At 31.0% G+C, this 22,037-nt stretch overlaps 2 non-coding genes across 2 annotated transcripts; one reads left to right on the forward strand and one right to left on the reverse strand.

Moving 5' to 3' along the window:
• The first annotated feature begins 501 nt into the window (after positions 1-501).
• Positions 502-608, forward strand: LOC149514260 (small nucleolar RNA R71). Its single transcript, XR_016328871.1, has one exon. It is a non-coding gene; the product is annotated as a small nucleolar RNA R71 (small nucleolar RNA).
• Positions 609-8,318: 7,710 nt separating this feature from the next.
• On the reverse strand, positions 8,319-8,425 carry LOC149514261 (small nucleolar RNA R71). The gene has a single exon (XR_016328876.1). It is a non-coding gene; the product is annotated as a small nucleolar RNA R71 (small nucleolar RNA).
• Positions 8,426-22,037: the final 13,612 nt, after the last annotated feature.

Genomic DNA, 22,037 nt, shown 5'->3' on the forward strand with positions numbered 1-22,037 from the left:
TTGTTAGTTTGGTTGGTGGATTGGTGGTTAGGTTGATTTCAAGAAAATTTAGGGTGGTTACGCTAGCCTGGATTATAGGTGTTGTCATAATGGTCATAAGTGGGTTTGGATTGTTGGATGAATTGGACTACTTCTACTCTAAATTAACACTTGTCATTGGAATGGAGTCTTTCGCAAATATCACATGAAACAAATGGGTTTGGGATTGCATTGACAAGATTGGTTTAAGATTGAGATCCTAAAGCTTCTACCTTTTTGGTTAAAGTAACCAACTGAGAGTTTATAAAGGTAATAGTATCAATCTCAAAAAGGCCATCGGATTTTTTATTTACCTTTCTCTCCATTCTCCATTGGTAGTTATTGGCAGCCATATTTTCAATTACCTTATTAGCCTTCTCAACAGTTTTACTCATGATAGCTCCTCTAACAGCTGAATCAAAATTAGTTTTCATTGATAGTGTAAGGTCATTGTAGAAAATCTAGATCTGAAGCCATTGGGGTAAACTGTGATATGGGCACTTTCTTAGCAGTTCCTTAAATCTCTCTTAAGCATTATATAGGTTTTTGCCATCCACTTGCATGAATGTGGTGATCTCATTTCTCAACTTGGCTAATAGAAAGAATTTCGCAAGAAATTTTTGTACGAAAGTTATCCCAAGTTGTAATGGAGCCTGATGGAGTGAAGACAACCAACTTTTGCCTTGTCCCTGAGAGAAAAAAGAAAAGCCTTAGTAGAATTGCATCATCAGAAGCACCATTATATTTAAAAAGTATTGCATAATTCTAAGAAACTAGAGATATAAAGGTTAGGGTCATCGCTTGGTAGCCTTTCAAATTATACAAAAGTTTAAACCATTTGGATTATTGAAGGTTTAATTTTAAAGTTGTTTGCTTGAATGGCCGGCCTTCGAAGGGATGGTTAGAAACTATCAGCATTAAGGACAGCATAATCCCTCATGGTTCTTTGAGCTTCATTATGTGCATTTAGCATTGGTATAGGTGCAGGTGGTGCTGATTGCTTTTTTCTTCTTCGTTTGAGTGTCCTTTCAATTTCTTGATCAATTGGAACTAGTTCCACACTTTTCAAACTACACATACAAGCAAGCAAAGATAAATAATAATAATAATAATAAAATAAGTTTTGATTGTAAAAGTTTAGAAAATCCTTATTGATATTGAAAACTTGATAGCCATTGGGGATAAATGTACAAGAGTTTAACTTCAATTCAAATGTTAATGGATAATGGTTTATCTTTATCTTTAAAAGAGGCATGCTGAATGTGAACTCTTCATCCTTAGAGAGTTTGGCTGAATGGGGTTTTTATGAGGCATCTTGGCCTTTGATCTTGCTAGTATTCATTCTTGATTAAAACTCCCTCATAGGTTTGGCTAAAATGTGATTTTATATAGGTATTTGCTTTTTATCCAAACTCTTGGAATTCAAAGAGATAAAGTCCTCCTCCACTTTAATGTTTTTAAAGCTAAGCAAAAAAATCATGGCAAAGTTTAAACTTCTTTGGCCAAATATCCAATTGTCCATTTAGGATTGAAATTCTTCAAATGATACATGAACTCTTCTTGAAATAGGTGTGGCCGAATATGATAGAGTTCTTTTGCATCTCAAACACTTTAAATTTCCTTGCTGTAGCCGAATGGTAGTAACCTTCTGTGTGTGAACTTCTCTTTGGTTGCACAAATGGATGATGAGAAGCAACTAGGTATTAGTTTTCATGACAAGGTTGAATGTGCACCTTGCATGCTTGTGTGCATGGTTTGAATGAAAATCCAAGTCCTCATGCCTTTAGACCCTAAAAACATGAAAATAACATTAAAAGTACCAAAATCTATAAAAAATTGTTAAAATTTAGCTTTAATTTTAACATGGAAAAGCACTATAATTCTAGTGCTATCAAGGCTTTAAATTAATAGTATAAAGACAATTGGTTGATTCATCGCTATCAATAGTTATTCAAAACTAGACAAAATTCTATATTTCCCCAATACCATATATATTTTTCCACATTGTCTCTCTTAAACCAAACTTATGGTGATGGTCATTGTTCTTATTCTAATAAACTAGAAATTTCAAGGATTAATCATATGAATAAGTAAAGTCTTACAAATGCCTAAAAGGTGGTTTTAAATCTAAGATGCCTTGCCTTTTTTACTACGTTTTTACAAAGAAAACAAAAATTACAATATTTACGCTTTTTATCATTATGCTTCATAATCAGTATTATCTAATCCTTTACTATTCATTGATAGATATTATTTCTTGGTTTCATTATACATGCTTGTTATGAGATCATTCAATAAAAGAGATCAAGATATGAGATTTCAAAATTTTTTACTTGAGAATTTGTTTAAATGTATGAATGTGCATATCTTCAAAAAGACTTGATTCATTTGACGTTTCCCTATCATTGGTAAAGATAATATGGGTGCAATCTCAACTAGAAAAAACTTTGCTTTATTTAATTGGTTATCAGTATCATATTTTTATAGGTAAGCAAATGCTTATGCAAATGAATAATCATTGACCTAAAATAATGCATCGAAGCATGGAACTTAAACAGTTGCACGAGCTCTCAAAACTACGAAACTTAAGATTGAGTGAAGATGAGGTTAAAACTGAGTGTATTTTTCCAAACTGACTTTCAACATCTAAACGCAAATTTAAAAGAGACAAAAAATTATAAATAAAAAATAAAACTTGTTGAAATGGGAATTACCTTCACAAATTTAAACGACTAGTGGGCAGTGACACAATGAACAAGAATAGAGTGATTGCTAATGAGCTAACCCTAATCTTAGATTAAAAAAGAAATAAGAAAGGAAACATACTAGTATTGTTAGAGATTAATATAAAAAATGAGCAAAAAATTTGAAAATAATTAGTCAAAAATAGAAAAACATTTGGTTACCATAAATGGTGAAATAAGATAAGAGAAGGAAACAAAAGAAGGGAATGAATGGAAAAAGGTCTTGGTTACTAGAGAAAGAAAGTCCTAACTGGAAGTCTAAGATTCAACCATTGTTACAGAAGTGGAAGGCATCGAAGTTGAAAAAGGAAAAGAAACTATAACAAAAGGAAAATGAAGGAAAGGACAATATAAATGAAAGGAACAAGGAAATTGAAAGTGAGAAATGAGAGGAGTTCAAGGAAGGAGGAAAAAGCTTCAAACGAGAGAGATGAAATATGGGAAAGTTATGGGATGAAAGAAAGGGGCTTTTGGTTGAATTTGGGGAAAACTTAGCTACATTTGTTACAAGAATTGCCACTAAATTCTTTTACTTAACAACGTTTATAAGAATAAAGGCCACTAAATTAGAATGAAAAATTGCATTTCAATTTTTTATGAATTTTTAAAAAACATATTTTTCAAATAAAAAAGTTTTAAGAAATATTTTGGAGTGCTTTACAAAGTAAATGCCACTATATAAATATTTAAGGGACATTTGGATCCATAATTGGCTCCAGTGTGGTATGGTTACAAGTCTCAATTGCACTAATATATTGTTTGGATCTCCGAGTTAGGTGTGGTGAAGCTACTTTAATCATGCTACAACCCTAAATTGTGACTAGAGCTTGAACCTCCAGTGAAAATTTTGAGTCTTCATCGCAATTCCTCTTCCTATTATACCTTTAGAACTATAATATAGAGACAAAAATGCCCATACTAGTAAACCTTTTTCTTTTTATTTTTTATTTAACAATTTTCAAATAAATTCTTTAATTTAGTATAATAAATAATTTATATAATTATACAATAAAATAATAAATAAATAACTAGAAATTGAATAACTACATAAATAAATAATAAATTTTATAATGAAATAAATTATTAATAAATGAATAAAAATAAATATCCTTATAATTAATAAGAATTAACTAAAATAGACAACCACATAAATAATTTACAAATTCTACTATATACAAACTTCAGTTTAATGCCTTTAATAGTCATTTTCCATTCTCATTATAGTTTATTTCACCGCCACAGCAGCTTTTGTATCCAAATATATATCTCACCATTGATTTTAATCGCATAGCTATAGTATTCAATCTCACTGCTATAGTAACTAATCTCACTTATACTGCTATTTTAAATCTCGCCAAAATCAATCTCACCCCCCATCCAAATGGACCCTTAATGGCATTTATATAATACATGCCACTAAAATTATAAAATCCCCTTAAGATTATAAAAAGATGAAATTTGGTGACATTTGTTGGTGAAACACCTCTAAAAAAGTGCCACTAAATACCTATTTTCTTGTAGTGATACCAAAAAAATAATTTAATCTACCAAGATTTTTCAATTTAAAAATGGCATTCAAATCATGAAACAAAGAACCAATTACTAAATCATTGCTACCAGTTATTATGATATCATCAACATAAATAAGTAAGACGAGTATATTGATGTTAGTGTGCTGAATAAATAAAGAGGAATTGGACTTGGAATTAACAAAATCAAGTTTAAGTAAACAAGTACTAAATTTATTGAACCATGCCCTTAAAGCTTATTTAAAACCATAGATGGCTTCGTAGATTTTTTAAGCAGCATGAGGCTGTGTAGGATGAGCAAAGCCTAGCAGTTGAATCATATAAAGCTCTTCTTGCATTAAACCATATAGAAATGCATTATTCATATCTAGTTGGCACAAAGACCAACCATTTAAAAGAGCAAGGGTAATAACAACTCTGATAGTGACATGTTTAATAACTAGACTAAAGGTTTCAATAAAATCTACACCTACTTCTTAATTATATCCTTTAGTAACAAGCCTTGTTTTATATCTTTAAACTAAGCCATTTGCTTTTCTTTTGATTCGATAAAAACATTTACAACCAATAATATGCAAATCTAGAGTAAAGAAAACTAAAGACCAGGTTCCATTCTTAATCAATGCATAAGATTCATTATCCATGATTGACCTCTAAGTAGGAATTTTGTTTGCTTGTATAAAACAAGATGGCTTTGTTTCAAATAATGAAGATAAGGAAATGGGATGACAAGTAGAAAGGTAAGTAACATGATCATTGATATACTTTTGGTTTCCTAGTGTGATCATTAATTTTAGTGACCATAAAATGCCTTGTATCAAGAGGATTGATTATTGAAATAGAGTTTAAGGAAGTAAGGACATGTAGTAGGTGTAATAGGAGTGGAAGAAGAAAAAGGTGCAATAACATTAAAAGGAGTAGATGACAAAAGTGGAATATTGCTATTTGGAAATAGATTTTGTAGTAGGTAGAGAAGTCATGATAGATATGTTTTGTTTAATTTTAGAAAATGGAAAACTTTCATAAAAAATAACATGATGAGAAACAAAATGTATACCTACAGACAAATGTAAACATTTGTAGCCTCAATGAAGAGAACTATATCCTAAAAAAACACACCTTAAAGATCTTAGTTGCATTTTATTTGAATTATATGGCTTGGAATAAGGAAAACAAGCACAACTAAATACATTAAGAAATTTATAATAAGATATTTTATAAAACAACTTTTCATAAGAACTTTTATGATGTAATGTAGTAGAGGCTCAGCAATTAATAAGAAAGACAACTACATCATAGGCATCATCATAATATGATAAATAATGTGAGGCATTAAATAATAAGGTAAGTCATGTTTCAACAATATGTTTATGTTTTCATTTTGTTTAACCATTTTGGTATGAGTGTCAAGATAAGAAATTCTGTAAAGAATGCCATTTGATTGTATGAAATTTGAGACATTTGGATATTCATCTCCCAATCTATTTGCAAAGTTTTGATTTTCCAACTAAAGAAAGTTTCAACTTGTATTCTAAATCTTTGAAAGATTTGGAAAACTTCATATTTTTTTGTTATTGGAAAAAGACAAAAATTATCAACATAACACATAAAAATGATATTCATTATTAGACTAAACTAGAGAGGGTCCCTATACAATAGAATAGACCAAGACAAGAGGACCTTCGAACACAAAATTAGATAAATAAAAGGCAATCTATGTGATTTTCCTAATTGACAAGATGAACAAAAAATATTGACTTATTGCCTCTAATTGGTAGATTATTAGAAAATATATGTTGAACCAATTTGGAAGTAGGATGACCTAAACACTTATGCCATATATCTGAGAAAGCTTTTTCACCAATGAAAGCTTGAGGTTGAAATGTTGAGATGGTGATAACTCTATGAGATATAGTTATTTTTAGTGCTTAATTAGATACTTTTGTTTTGTTTTTGGTAAAATAAGCTTCTTTTTTATCCTAATGTTTTTGATATTTTATAAGAAATCTTAAAGAAAAGATTGAATCTTGGTGAATCTTGAAGAATTTTAGAGTTTCTTGATCAATCTTGGATGATTTTTGGTACATTTGGAGTAATCTTGGACTATTCTTGATGTGTAATTGTTGATTCTTAAAAATCTTGAAGTTGGATCGATGAATTTCTACAAAGTTTGCTTTGTCGAATCTATTGGAGTTAGAATTGATGAATCTTATTCAAAATTTAAGAAAATTCATACAAGAATTATGTAAAGGATGTTTGGCTATGAATAGCGATAGATGTGTAATTTCAAGTTAAATGCAAGTCCATGGTAGCTTATGTAGTATGCAATTCAAAAGATTACTAATGGATGAAATGGTAACAAGTTTTTTCTCATTGGCCAAGAGAGATGATTTTGAGGCTTATGTGCATGATCACTTGGAAGTTTTGTACATACTTGGAAAAATCCAAATAGCCTTTAGTTTTCATATTTCAAGAAGGTTTTCCTACTTTGACTTGAAAATCCCATTTTGACTTGGAATTGCTACCTTGACTAGGAAGAGCACTTAGCTATCCTACTTCAAGTTGTTTTTTCTAAGTTGACTAAGAAATCCTAGCTTGAATGGATATTCCTACAAAGGGTAGGATTTGCATGAAGAGAGAAGAACACTATAAAAAAATGAGGCTACATAAAAGGAGAGAATGACTTAGAATTTTACAATCTTTCTTCTCCAAAAACTTTTCAACTAAGAGTATAAGTCTGATCTGAGACCAATTCATTTCAAGATTTAAGCCTAATTTAAAAAAGGTCCAAGAAGTGCTAAAGCCTAATCCAAGTTGAAGTTCTTATTCAAAAAAGCTACAAAGGGTTTAAAAGTAATTACAAAACAATCTTTTCTATTAAAGAAAGCCTTAGCCACCTTCTGCTTATCCTTTTAACTTTAGGATTTTTGGTATTCTTGTTCTATAAATAGCTAGCTTAAGCATTAGAAAAAATCATGTTTAGGGTGATAGCCCAACCTAAAGTAGTTTGCTTCTTTATGTTTTCTTGTTCATTTCTTTTCATGTTTTTAAGCTTTTTTTAAATTATTTTGAGTTTATGCAAGGTTCAATTTTAGTTTTCCTTTAAATTCAAGTTCTATTTTGTTTTTAATTCGATTCAAGCTTTCTTAAATTTCTATTCTTGCTTTCAATTCAATTCAATTTGTGTTTTCTCTCTTTAAATGCTTTTAATTCATGCAAATCATGTTTTGTTCTAGATATAATTAAGGGTGAATAATTTCAATTCTAAGTTCATTTCCATATATTTCAAACTTTGTGGGAACAATACTCTATTCATTCTATATTACTTGTTCACTTCCATATATTTCAAACTCTGTGGGAATAATACTTTATTCATTCTATATTACTTGTTTGGATTCTATGCACTTGCTGATTCTAAATCAAGTTTTTGGTGCCATTGCCTAGGATTAGCGTATTTGATTCAATAATGATACTAACCATCTTTCTTGTAGCTTGGAGTTTTTTATTTAAGTTAGATTATTCTTGTGTTGTATGCATAAATTTAGGAGTTCTAGCTTAATACCCTTGGAAAAAAAATTGAGTAGACTCTTATAAAGATAAAAAAAAAAGGAAAAAAGAAGCAACTTTTGAGCAACCAAAGGCTAAATAACAAGAAAATTAAATAACACCGGGGGACTATGCTATCACATAATTGGATGGCTTCCAACCTAGCATTAGAAGGCCTGCCATTGAAGACAATAAATTTGAATTGAAACCATCTATCATTAACTTGATTTAGAATTTTGTCCAATTTAGTAGGTTGCCTAATGATGACCCCAATTTACACTTGTCTTATTTTCTAGAAATTTATGATACTTTTAAGTATAATGATGTTACTAGTGATGTGATTAGATTAAGATAATTTCTTTTTTCTCTTAGTGACATGGTAAAGAGTTGGTTGACTTCTTTTTAGTTAGGCACCATCACTACATGGGATGACATTGTTCAAAAGTATCTAACAAAATTTTTTCCATCAGTCAAAATCACTAAAATGAAGAATGACATTATTGCATTCCAACAATTTAAGGTTTAATCTTTATTTGATGTGTGGGAGAGATATAAGGAGTTATTAAGGAGATGCCCACTCAATGGTTTGCCCAAGTGGTTATTGATCCAAATATTCTATAATGGGTTAGTGGTGCTAGCTAGAATAACCATAAATGCTACTGTGAATGGGTTTGCCCAAGTGGTTATAGATCCAACTATTCTATAATGGGTTAGTGGTGCTAGCTAGAATAACCATAAATGCTACTACTGATGGAGCTTTGATGAGCAATCCAATTGATGAGGCATATGCCTTGATAAATGAGATAGTCGTGAACAATTATGAATGGTCTAATGAAAAAGTATTTCTAAAGAAACCAATTGGGGTATATGAACTTGACGCCTTAATCACCCTTACATCTCAAATTATTGCTTTGGCTAAAAAATTTTATTCTTTAAGAACTAGCTATACACCCAACCAGGTCCAAGCCATACAAAGTTTCTTTCTCTGTTATGATATTTGTAGAGGGAACCATTCTTAAGATAGGTGTTTTATTAGAGCAGAATCTGTCCAATTTGTTACTCAACCCAAACAACAATTTAAGCCATACTCAAACACCTATAACCAAGGTTGGAAACACCATTTGAACTTTTCTTAGGGTAATAATAGGGGGTAAATATCCACTTATCATTCTAGACCCATCCACTTGGTTTCCATTAACCACAATAATCCTAATACTATCCACGTCCCCCACCCCAAGGAAAGAAACCTTCTATGGAAGAAATGTTCACCTAAATCCTACAAAACCAAGCACCTACTATAAAAAACCTTAATGTTCAAATAGGTCAACTTGCTAGTGCCCTCACAAATCACCCTCAAAGAACCTTGCCTAGTAATACCAAGTAAAATCCAAAAGACAAGGTAAAAAGTAATGTAATTCCATCATTACCCAAAATGATAAGAGTTAAATATAGGTATGAGGGGAGTTGATTCTGATGATGAGTTTAAGATAGAGGAACCTACTTAAGAGAATATGCCTAGTATTATTAAGCTTGTGGAAGAAAAAATGAAGAAAATTGTAGAGGATCTATGTGAAAATGAAATTGAGAAAGATCCAAGTAAAGATGAGCCTAAGGTAAAATGCATGGCTATGGAAGACGAATCAACAAATGCGAGGCTATTGGATGATGGAATGATTCATAATGATGTGGTTAAGAAATCAATTGAAGAAGGACCATTGGTGGAAGCTAAGCCAACTATTAAAGTTGTGGAATAGAAATGTGAGGAAATAGTCAAAATTCAAGCAAGGTAAGGAAAGATGAAGATCAAAAGAAGTTTACTCTAAGGATGTCTACTCTATGTAGGTAACAATTCTTTCTTGCATAAAAAGTTTAAAAGCCTAAATTGGATGAGCTACTATTTGAATTAGAGAATGTTACACTTACTGATGAGTGTAATATCATGCTTGAAAGGAATTTACAACAAAAGCTCAATGATCCAAGGAGTTTTTCTATTCTTTATTCTATTAGTTCTATTTCTTTTGAAAAAGCTTTATGTGATATTGGTTCAAGTATTAATTTAGTGCCTTTGTATATTTTAGGAAATTAGGCATTATAGACTTGAAGCCTTCAAGGACTTATATGCAATTGGCTAATAGATCGATTAAGCATCCTTTAGGAATGGTGGAAAATGTTCTTGTGAAAATTGATAAATATGCATTCCAGTAGATTTTGTTGTGACAGACATAGCTAATGACAAGAAGATCCCTATTATCTTAGAGAGGCTATTCTTAGCTACATCTAGGTCTTTAATTAATGTTGGGAGCTTATTATGAGGTCCCAAGATAGGGAGATTGCATCTAATTTAGGCAACCCTAGCATTTCAAGAAGAATAAGTTTTTTATGGATGTTTTGAAGAAAGATACAAATGGAAGGAATGATAAGAGTAAGCTGATTTATTTAAGTCCAGCTAAGAGGAAAAATAAGATGATGGATGGTAAGAATGATGAGAAGTTAGTAAAAAATAAGGTGAAAACAAAGCCGCTCGAAATGAAAAGGAGGAAAGAGGAAGTCATGTTCACATCCTATGTTTTAGAAAACCATCATAAGGAAAATGTCACGAAAAAGAAGATAGTAAAATGGATGGATGCTGTAGACATCGAATTTTGTTCGAGTAAAATTCTTAGCCATATGTGAAGTAGTTAAAATACAATCCAATTCAAATCTAACATTTTTTCAAGTTTCTAAAATCATATTTTAGACCAATTTAACCCTGATGCTCTAAAGTTAACTCTGGTCAAAGTTGATCAAAGTTAAAATCAAACTTGGTCAAAATTAGTCAAAATGGATAGAATCTCGGCCAATCCTTAAAATTCACAACCAAATTGAAATCAATGTGGTTTGAAATGGAAATTTGTGATTTTGAAAGTACCAAAAAGTTATATTGCACTACAAGAAGTGTAAAATTACTGAAATGCCCTTAAATGTATTTTTCATAATTTGACTTTCTCAAAGTGAAATTTTCATGAAAAACTTTTAGATTATAAATGAATGTTATTTGATGGTATTTTATGCACTCAAAACCCATACTCTACCTTATGGGAGTGAAATTACCAAAATATCCTTGATGAGTGTTTTTGTAATTTGACCTTCTTGAGGTCAAAATTTCACAAAAAGCTTTATATCATGATTTTATAATATTTAATGATTTTTTAAATTTTGAAAACCTAGATTGTACCTTTGAGAGATGTAAAATTACCAAAATGTCATTTAGGGGTATTTTTGTAATTTAACCTTCCCAAGATTGGTTTTTTGTGAAACTTTTCAGACCATGATTTTATAATATTTTATGATTTTTGGTGCATTCAAAATCACAGCAGTAGATGGGAGGTATGAAATTACCAAAATACCCTTTCAGGAGTATTTTCATAATTTGACATTCCTGAGATCAGTTTTCACAAAAATTTTTAGATCTCAATTTCATAATATTTCATGATTTTTGGTGCTTGAAAATCCTAAAAATGAGCACAAAACATTGATTTATAAGAAAATAGCTAAAATACCGAAAACTTTGCACTAAAGGCAAAATGGTTTTTTCATGTGATTTAAAGGTTGCAAAAATTTTACCTTTACAGTGAATAATGCGGACCATTAAATAATATTAGATAGATGGATCCAATGGTGAAAGTTGGCTCCTTGAAATGAAAATAAGGGAGAAATGTGAGGCATTAGATGGTTTTTGATCGTAAGGTCCTTATTTAATCTTGCAAGATATTTTTTTTATTGGCTTCTTCTTTAATCAAAAGGGATTTTTTTTTTGCATGAAAGAGGTGCTGAAAATGTGAAAAACAAAAAATAAAAAAAAAAAGAGGAAAAAATGCAAAAAAAAAGAGAGGAAAAATTTTTGGTTCTTGGCTTGATAATATCCATTCCATATTCATCCTTTGCATTTTCTAGCATCTCCATCTTATTTTTTTTTTCAGTGCTTTCTACATCATATTTCATTAATTTCTTGTTTGATTTTTAAAAAGTTTAGGTTTTTTTTTTTGCAAAAAGCTTGAAACAATTTTCATCCAAATAATCTATAGTTGGTTTGAAGTTGTAAACTAAGCAAAAAACATCAAAATCTACCATTGATACAACCAAGTTGGAGGTTCAGCCAGGATGTTCTCCTTGGTGGCCGAACCTCTTCTTGGTTTCTTTGATTGTTTCATTTGCTTTTTAATCTTACTTGTGATGTTTACATGATTGGTTAGTTTGATTATTGTATAGACTTTTGTTTGGTGATTGAAATATGTGGATATTTGGTTCATATTTGATTTCCATAGTATCTTTTTTAGGTTTTTTAGTTTACTTCATGTTTGATAAATGTTTTGGTGCTCCAAATGCTTTGTATGAAGGATGAGTAAATAGATGAAGCTTGGTTGGATTGAATACAATCAAAGTATGCTTAAAGAAAATCCAAGAGAGGTTCGGCCATTGAAAATTTTCCTTTAATTGAATGTGTTTGGTTTGTTGAATATGTGTTATTTGATTCATGGATGATAAATGATATTTTAGTTATGAGTTCCAAGTTTCCATGTGGCTTTATCATATTTCTAATGAAGATTTTATTCTTGTTTTGATAATATATTTGTTCATGAGATTTTCAAGCTATATTAGTTCGTTATATGTTTGATGAAATTGTTACTTTGATTTTCACATGAATCATGCATGTTTGGATGAAATGAGATTAAGTAAAATGTTTGAATATATATCAAAAGGTTTAGCAATGGTAGGTTTTGGGTTGGCTGAACCATGTTTTTTGTTTTATGGATTTTTTGTTCTTTAATCTTTGCTTCATGCTATGTTTTTATGGTGTTTAGCAATTTTCTCAGTTTGAAGTTGATAGAAAGTTTCATAAAAAAAATGTTACTTGATAGTTGTTTTGATGATTCTTTTATGATTGTTTGGTTGTGTTTAATGATGAACAATGGTGGGACATTCAAACAAAATTTAAAGTTTCCATGTTTGATCCATTTTTATTTTGAATTTTTATGCATTTCATGTTTGTGTTATAAAGTTTGAAAATACCTTATTATGTAATTTTGTTTCTAGGTCATGCATTTGGCACATGCATTCATTAATGGCATTCTTGCAATCTTGCATTTATTTTATTCCCATTTCCATAAAACCCAAAAAAAATTTTTTTTTGTTTAACCTTAAACTGAAACCCTACATACAAACCCTAAACCCAAACCCCAAACTAAACTCTAAATCAAAACCCTAAACCCTAAACCCTAAATCCAAACCCTATATCCCAACCCTAAACCCTAACCTTAACCCTAAACCTAAAGCCAAATCCTAAATCCTAAACCCAAATCCTAAAACATAACCCTAAACCCTTAACCCAATCTTAAAACCTAACCCTAAACCCAAACCCTAAAATCTAACCCTAAACCTTAATTTAAACCCTAAACCAATCCCCGAACCCTAAAATCATTAATGTATTTGCATTACATTTTATCTTGTATCATGTGGATTTTTATATTACCATGCATTCATATTATATTGTCATGCATTCATCACATGTTATTATGTTCATGTTTCTCATGTATTGTTTGTTTAAAATTGGGTTTTTAAGTAAAAATATTTTAAAATAAGATAATGTCTTAAGTACATATAGTCATCAAAATCTTGTCTAACTATAGGAGAACTCTCAATGATTATTATTTATATGAGGTGTTATCTTGGTTTTGTGGGACAATTTGAAAACTTTTAAATTAAGAATATTTTTTAAGCTCTGCCAAATTATAGAAGAGTAGAAAAAGTACTTTGATATTTAAAGTGTTTTCTCTTTTATTCAAAAATTTTAAAAAAAAGTTTTGTTTTGAATTTGATTTGGTTTTGTTTTTAAAAGAAAAAAAGTTTTGTTTTAAATTTGATCTATTTCTTGTTTCAAAACAAAAAAAAAAAAGAAAAGAAAAGAAAAAAATGAATTAATTTTAAACATTAAGTAAATAAAAACATTTTAATTAAAATTAAAAGATAATATGCAATCAATTAGTACCGTCTTTGACGAGCACTATGGGGGTGCTAATCCTTCCCCACATGTAACTGATTCCTGGACTCAATTATGATTTTACAGATCATAAATTTGTTCTTTTTAAAAACGTTTTGGTGGCTAATCACACTTTAAAAAAGACTTGTAGCAACTCTTTTTATTTTGTTTTTATTTGAAATATTTTTAATCCTCCCATTTTCCAAAAGTTTCCCATTCGTTCAGTTTTTAGGTCAGCCCAACCCTAGGTCCCGAGATGTTGCAACAGCTTGGCAAATCCACTAAAAGCTACATTTAAAGAGTAAGGCCAAAAATTGATTGCATGTTATCCTTACTTTTGGTTTAATGGTCTAATTAGTGTTTAATCTTAATTCCTTAATTTCTTAAAAAAATCTAAAAAAATGGAAAAATGAAAATACAAAATAAAATGAAACAAAATGGAAAAGTGAAAAAAAAATAAAGAAAAATGAAAATGAAATATTAAAAAAAATGTGTGTGTTTTACATTTCATGCATATTTTAATTATGTTATTTCATGCATATTTTAATTATATCATTTCATGGCTATTGTAAATATATCATTGCATGCATATTTTAATATTTCATTTCATGTATATTTTACTTATGTCATTTCATGAATATTTTAATTATTTCATTTCATGTATATTTAAATTGTGTCATTTATTTTATATTGTTGTTCTTTACTTTGTTCCTAATATTAATGAGGCATTTAGGATAGGGGTAGTTTAGGAAAATGTGAAAGGTTTAATTGTTCCTTCAAACACACTCACTTTGCGTTTCAGCATAAGCTCTATACCTAGGCTCTAACTCTAATTGGGAGGAAGTAAAGTAGCTATGCCCTTGTGAGGTGTCAGCAATAGCTAGTGAAACACTCCTACTTAGATTGAACCTTATCTATTTGTAGCCTGTAATGGGTGAGGGTCAAGGTGCCACACTAGTTTGTAATGGACAATGATGTGAGGAGCAATTTAGGAATCCTAAATGTGTCAATTCCTGACCTAGCACATAGTAAGTTTTAGGGAGCTAGCCCTAGGTAGAGCCATGCCACACCTTTTCCATAGAAATTACCTAAAATTGGTCACGTGAAGGAACACCTCCTGCCTTTCTCATTTTCATGTTATTGTTAATTTGATAACTCTATATTTATTGTTGTTAATAAAAGACATAGGGAATCATTAGAAATGAAAAAAGAAAAAAAATAAAAAAATAAATCTTTAAATCACTAAAAAAATGGAATAAAAGAAATTATTTGTTAATTATTTTTTACATTGCATTCTTTAAATTTTTTATACTAATTTTTCTATGTTTTCTTATTTTCTTTGTTTATTTATTTGTTAATAAAAGTTCTTATGGCATCTTAAGAGTCTTGAGTAGGATCTTCAACAAGTAAGACATTTTGGGAAGTCAATGATCAGTAAAAAAATAGGCAACAGATAGAAGGGGATTGTTTGATAGATGGGTATGTTTAGAAATTGCCGGAGATGGTTTATTTGGATTTGAGAAGAAATGATATGATGGATTTAGAGGGTATTTGGAATTGATGGAGTCCAAAAGTGAAGTCAGCCTTCATAACAAAGTATAGGATTTTACTTTGTTAGTACCATTAAAACCTAATGATCAGATGTTAAAAGTCATCATAAGATTTTGGAATCCAGCATATCGGTGCTTCACATTCAACAAATAAGACTTGATACATACTATAGAAGAATATTCTGCCCTATTACACTTAGAGCATCCCAAGTTCAATAGAGTATATTAGAAAGCATAAAAGTTGACTAGATATAAGAAAAAGTTAGCAATGATAAGAGGGGTCGATGTTTAGGTGGTTGAGAAGAAAAAGAGATCTGACAAAGGGGTACCGTGGACTTTTCTTTGAGATATCATGCTTCAAAGTTTGAATGAAGATGAAGTCATAGATATGTTTACTTTGGCTGTTTATAATTTGGTGATATTTCCAAGAACTTTAGGATATATAGTGCATCTGTTGTGGACTTCTTCGTGTAGTTGGAATAGAATATTAACCTTTCACTGACAATTTTGGTAGAAACCATTGGATCTTTGAATTATTACCAAAAGAAGGGAAAAGGAAAATCAATTTATTGAATTCAATTATTGTATGTGTGGATTTAAAGCCATTTTTAGAGTATCGATCGAGCTTTGTTATTGATTTATATAAGAGTCCTAGCACTATTAGTCGAGTTCAATACAAAGGAGTGGCTTACCAATCTTTTAAAGGAATAGTGGATGTTTTTCTTTCAAAGCTTAGAAGGAGAAGTGGTGACTTGGAAAGCACCTTGGATGCTTGGAGTTTCTATTATGTATGGTTGTGGAGATCAATCTTGGGTTTCATTGCCTGGTATTTGAAGAGGCTTCAATTATACACTATTGATAGTTAGATGATAGTATGGGTCCTAGCATTTTATCCTGAAGACTTAAGGATTAGATCAGGTAGAGTTTGACTATGGCATAGAAAGTTGCATGGCTAAAATGCATATCATCACCAAAGCTTGGGGGCATATAGTAAGGTCAGAATTAGAGAGAAATACGATGATGTAGCCCCAAGATGCCTAGTTTGGTGAGCCAAGTAAGTCAATGATTTGCTATTGCTGGCAGATCAGGAGTTAGTATAGCTAATGGACCTATGGGCTAAGTCACCATTATCAAACTAGAGATTGCTAGGAAAGAGTTTGAAGTCGAAACAAAAAAGTGAAAGTAAGAAAACCAAAGGCTATAACTAGAAATAGGTTAGGTCAAGTATAAAAATGGTGTACAAAAGGACATGTTGGAAAAGATGACAAAGGAGAAAGATTTGGCTCGAAGATGGATTTGGCTCAAAGTGACCTTAAGGATTTACACTCGAAAAACCAGTGATTCAAGGCTTAGTTAAAAGATAAAGTAAAAGAAAACAAAGATTAAGATGAGATAGAGTAGCTTCGGGATGAAGTTCATTTATGAAAGTAGAGGGCTTGGGGTAGTAATGAAAAAATCAATATGACAGTGTAAGAAAAGAAGGACTCACACAAAGCCCTTATAGCATATAAAAGGAAATTAAGCAAAATGCATAGAGAGAATGAAGAATTGAATGAAGAATTAAGATGTGAGAAGAACAGGCGATCAAATACTCAAGTGGAAAAAGATGCACTAGGAATAGAAATCAAGGCCATGGAGATGTAGTTACAAGAAAACAAGGATTAAATTCCTTGCCTACACAGAGAATGGCAAGAAAATAAGGTTGAATAGAAACAAGTCTGTAATCAAGAGATAGAAGCCTATGAGTATTAGAAGACTGAGAGTTAAGAGAGATAGATGTATATTGACCACCTTAGTACTTAGATCCAAAAGGTAGTCAAACAGGTCGAGGTAATGATGGAGAAGGTAGAAGCTTTGAAATAAAAAGTCATCCCTACTAGTAGTCATAACTAGCTTTTCTTAGAGTTTTTGAAAGAAGCAAAGGGACAATATAAACAAGTTCAGTATATTTATGACCTTTGTTATAAGAAAGATCTTGATATGTAGAACTGGAAATTTTTGAAATGAATAAGAACTTCTATTGATTTAAATTATCTAGAAATGAATATCTTTGCTTATATTTAAAAATATGTTTAAAGGTGCAGATGAAAAAGAATGATGGATGTGAATATTACTTTCACCAAACTTTTGAGGTGGGATGAATGTCTTTAAATAACCTTACCTAAATATATGAGGGAATTTAAGCTCCTTCTTAATAATAATTATAAAACCAAAATTGCATTGCATGCATGATTTGTCTAAATTCATGGTTTTTCATGCTAGCTAAGGATAAGGGATGGTGATTGCAAGTATATTTTCATTAAACCTCTAAAGCAAAGAGATACTGTTAAAGGTCTTACCTAAATATGGGAGGATTTTTAAACTATCTCTCATGGCCAATAATAAGATTCATATCTGCATTGTTGACTTTTGGAATCAATAAAAGGTTTCAGGATAGCACTTCCAAAGAAATGAGACCAGTTCATTTTACACACCCACAACACTTAAACTTGTGCAGGATTCATGAAAGGTGAATTTGTCAATCGAGTAGACAAGATGGAAAGGGCCCAAGAAAAGATTAGGAAAATAGTTTTGAAAATTCAACAAAATATAAATAGATAGATAGCAAAGTTAAAATAAAATGTTGGTTGGCTTGGTTAAAGGAAAAGGCACTATTGAAAAATAAGAAATCGCCATAGAAAAGCCAATATATGCTAGGTTCACATATCCTTATTTGCATGTTACTTAGACACCACCAGCCACTCATCAACAATATGCTGGTACTTTTGCTAGACCATCACTAGTCAAAGTGAATATCAATCCTAGATCCACTCCATTTAATCCCATGCCAAACCTTAATGATCTAAAAGAATAGAAAAAACTAAAAAGGGTATTTGATCTAGTGGAAAGCACTAAAATGAAGAATAAGTATGATATGTTAGAAGAATGATTGAAAGCCATAAAAGGGCATGATATGTATGGAAATGTGGTGCTCAATAGTTGAGCTTAGTATGCGATTTAGTGATTTCATCAAAATTTAAAGTTCCAAAATTTAAGAAATATGATGGAACAAAATGCCTTTCAGCTCATATCATAATGTTTTGTAGGAAGATGACCAGTCATACCCAAAATGACAAGCTATTGATACACTATTTTCAGGACAATTTTATCAGATTTGCTACCATGTGGTATGTTCAACTGGATTGTAGCAAGATACATTCTTGGAAAGATTTAGCTAGGGCTTTTATAACATAGTATAAGCTTGTTGAGGATATGGCGCCAAATAAGTTGTCCTTGTAGAATATGGAGAAAAATGCAACTAAAACTTTCAAAGAATATGCACATAGGTCAAAAAGATATGGCTGTACAAGTTCAACCACCATTGACAGAAAAAGAAACCACTATTCTTTTTGTTACTACCTTGAAAGCTCCATAATATAATAAGTTAGTGGGTAATGCAACCAAAATTTTTACAGATATGGTGATATTAGGTGATATGATTGAGAATGCTATAAAAAATGGCAAGATTGATAGTCAAAAGGCCTCAGACACCAAAAATAATCTAGCAACTAGAAAGAAAGAATTTGAAACCCATGAAATGATCGTCTCTAGCCCTTAATTCATTCCCTACCATTCATATCCCATATACACACCTTACTACACATCTGCCAATCAAATATCCCAAGCACCATACCCATATACACCACTACCACCATCAACATATTAACCTAACTTCAGACCTAGAGCTCCCTAATTCACTCCTACCTCAACTGCATGACCTTTTTCTCCACAAAGTAACCCAACCCCTAAACAAAAAATCCTTGCACCATCTAAGAAAGAATTCCTATTGACTTGATTCCCATGTCATAGATTGATCTTTATCCTTAACTTCTAAAAAGCCACCTCATTGCCCCAATTCCCATCCAACCTCTTAAACCATTGTATCTTAAATGGTATAACCCCAATGCTCAATGTGAATATCATTTTGGTGTTGTAGGCTATTATGTAGAATACTATATTACTTTGAAATATAGAGTGCAAGCATTGATAAAGGATGGGTGGCTCAATTTCAATATCTATACAAGGCCCAATATTGGAGGAATCCACTGCCCAACCATATCGAAAGAATGACCAATGCAATAGAAAATGGTAAAAGGTCAAAAGATGGATAAAATAGGTGAAGAATCCTTTAGAAATGGTATATGTTTGTTTAGTAAAGGTTGATAGGATCCAAGTAGTAGGCTTTGAGATTGATGTTAGTCATTTGGAATCTAATCGAATTTGCAAATACCATGGCATAATGAAAGATCATGTAATCTAGGATTATTGTAAGTTTAAACAAACAGTTCAAAGATTAATGGATACTGAAATTATTGAGTTCTACAATGAAGAAGAAGAGGATGAATGATTGAGACTAGTTTACTTACTATAGTTATCCTTGCATCGAATCCAATTGCCTTTGCCCAATGGCAAGTGGATAGTTTGTATAGGTTTATTTTTTAGTATCATTAATAAAATATTGAATACAATGCATTTTTCATATGAAACATAGGCCTAATTATGCACCTGTTAAGAGAATTGAGTTTCTAAGTCTATGAGAGATCAAAACATCTAAAGGTTGACCATGAAAGATATGGATGCAAGTAATAAAAAATGATATGATGATTAAGAACTTAGATAAAAGGTAGTTGTTAATAGAAATGAGTTGTATAAGAGAATTCAAACTATAACCTAATTTAATACTCTTATTGGGTGTTTCATACAGCCAAATGTAGAATATAGGATATAAGGCTTAGTGTGTTGTTGTTATTATTATTTTTTCCAAATATGTCTTTGATTCTTTGCCAAAATATCCATCTATATCCTTGTGATCTTAACAATTTTTAGGTTTCCAAATGCTGATCATGGATGATCATGATGATTATTCCAAGTTTAATTTTGAGAATTTTGTTCAAGTTAATGAGTTTGATGATGAAGATTTAGAGGATTGCATCTTACATCCTGATCTAATTAGACTAGTAAGTAGGAGGAAAAAGTAAAAAAAAAACCCCATCAGGAGCTAGTAGAGTTGATTAATTTGACGGATGATGAGAATAAAAAAAGATAAATGTTGGTACTTTCTTTCCATAAAAAGAATGGAATAGACTAGAAAAATTAGTCAAAGAGTATATAAACATGTTTGCATGGTCGTACCAAGATATGTCAGGGCTTTACATAGATATTGTAGAGCATAAATTGCCACTGATCCCGAATTCTAAACTAATACAACAAAAATTAAGGCGTATAAAACCAGAGATGCTATTAAAGATTGAAAAAGAAGTCAAAAAGTAATTTGATGCTAGCTTTTTGGTTGTGGCTAAATATCCCGAATGAGTGGTCAATATAGTTCCAGTTCTGAATAAGGATGGAAAGCTGACAATGTGTGTGGGTTATAGAGATTTGAATAAGGCTAGTCCTAAAGATAATTTCCCATTGCCTTATATTTATACTTTGGTTGACAATACGACAAAGCATTTAGTATTTTCCTTCATAGATAGGTTTTTTGGGTAAAATTAGTCAAGATGGTAAAAGAAGATATGGAGAAAACCATTTTTTTGACTATGTGGGGAACATTTTGTTATAAAGTCATGCCATTTGGGTTGAAAAATGTTGGTGCTACCTATTAAAGAGCTATGGTCACTTTGTTTCATGATATGATGCATAAGGAGATAGAAGTTTATGTGGATGATCTGATTGTAAAGTCCTAAAAAGGTGAAGATCTTGCAAAAAACCTTATGAAACTCTTTGAAAGACTCCTTAAATATAAAGTCAAATTGAATCTAGCCAAGTGCACTTTTTGGGTGAAATCAAGAAAGTTATTGGGATATATGCTCAGCGAGAGAGGAATTAAGGTAGATCCCAACCAAATTCAGGCAATCACAAAGTTGACTTTTCCTCGAACATAGAAAAAAGTGAGGAGTTTCCTAGGGAGATTAAATTATATTGCTTGAATCGTATCTTAGTTCACAACAAAATGCGACCTTATCTTCAAATTGTTGAAAAAATATGATCTCAAAAAATTGAATGAAGAATGCCAAAGAGCATTGATAAGATTAAAGAGTATTTGGTGAACCTGTCAGTGTGGTACTTTTTATGGTAGAAAAGCCTTCGATATTGTACTTGATCGTGAATGAAGCCTCTATAGGATGTATACTAGGGCAAAGAGATGACATGAGCAAGAAAAAGCATGCTATCTATTACCTAAGCAAGAAATATATTGATAATGAAGTCAAGTATTCCTAGCTTGAGAAGATGTGTTGTGCTTTGGTAAGGACTACTCATCAGTTTAGGCAATACATGTTGCATTATACAACCTAGTTGATATCAAAATTAGATCCCCTCAAGTACATATTTTAAAAGTCATCTTTATTAATAAGAATAGCAAAATGGCAGGTACTACTCTTTAAATATGATATATATATGGCTTAGAAGGTTGTTAAAGGGAGTGCCATAGTTGATTTTTTAGCTAATAGAGTTACTGATACTTATGAGCCAATGCAATTTAAATTTAAAGATGAAGATCTTATGGCTATCTTATCAATAGTAAAAGTAGAACATGTGGATGCTGTATGGAAAATATTTTTTGATTAGGCATCAAATGCTTTGGGGCATGGCA

This window comes from Durio zibethinus, chromosome 16 (genome assembly GCF_047325235.1).
Source record: "Durio zibethinus cultivar Kanyao isolate XHJ-2024 chromosome 16, ASM4732523v1, whole genome shotgun sequence".
Taxonomy (NCBI): domain Eukaryota; kingdom Viridiplantae; phylum Streptophyta; class Magnoliopsida; order Malvales; family Malvaceae; genus Durio; species Durio zibethinus.